General features: G+C 25.5%; 1 protein-coding gene across 1 annotated transcript in view; it reads left to right on the top strand.

The window, feature by feature from the left end:
* Nucleotides 1-925, top strand: part of LOC106685486 (dentin sialophosphoprotein) — a 20,726-nt gene that overhangs the window by 7,560 nt on the left and 12,241 nt on the right. The window lies entirely within an intron of this gene.

Raw genomic sequence — 925 nt, 5'->3', positions numbered from 1 at the left:
GGCGACTCAGACTATCTTCCTTCAATCTACTTCATATGGTCAACTATCTTCTTTCTATGTGAATAAAAAACAGAAAAAGTTATATGCTTTAAAAAATCAACAAGTCAGTAATTTAAAACAACATTTTATTTATGTTAGAAGATATACAAAATTAATAGCAAACTTGTAACAAACTGTGGTATTGCATCGATCACTCTCATGTTATCCAATTGAGCTCTTCCCAGTGAAGCCTGTTGTATATACGAGTAGTTGCTAAGAGCTCACCAATTAAAGCTTTTTACTAAACTGAATAATTGTTCTGGAGAGCAGGTCCACTGCCCAAAATGTTTTACTCTAAGATCAAAATTATCATTCAAATATGATGTAATAAATTTACAATTAAGAGAATCAATAAGTGGTGACTAATATATGAAGCTATTCAAATATTCACAAAATACTTAAGTGACATAAATGTGAAATACACAGACAGAACTCTTTTGAATTTTTGTTTTTATTAGATAATTCTTTTTTTTTTTTGTAATATACATATAAATGTGAATCTCATTACTTTTAGGTATAATTATTGCATTATATATCTTTGCATGAAAAAACATTGATATCTAAAAAAACTTCAATTTCATATTTATTACAACTAGATATAAGAAATTGAGCAATTTTTTCAGGCCAAAAATATTAAAAGTTAGGAGAAATACAATAAAATTACAGGTTTGAAGTTTGTTAAATTATACGATTGAAGTTAATATTGATTAATTTGATTAAATATAATCAATACAATAAAATAAAATTATATTATAGATGTACAATAAAATATGAATGACGATGTCAGTGCTAACACAAAGTAGTATACCTGAAAATTTTTGAAAGAGCTATGTTTGAATTATGGCAGCAAATTTTAAGGAAATATCTAATTTCTAATTTCGATATA

Source organism: Halyomorpha halys, unplaced genomic scaffold (genome assembly GCF_000696795.3).
Source record: "Halyomorpha halys isolate HHAL.00 unplaced genomic scaffold, Hhal_1.1 Scaffold701.1, whole genome shotgun sequence".
Taxonomy (NCBI): Eukaryota; Metazoa; Arthropoda; class Insecta; order Hemiptera; family Pentatomidae; genus Halyomorpha; species Halyomorpha halys.
Note: the sequence above shows the minus strand (reverse complement) of the source record. Positions and strands in the feature narration are given on the sequence as shown.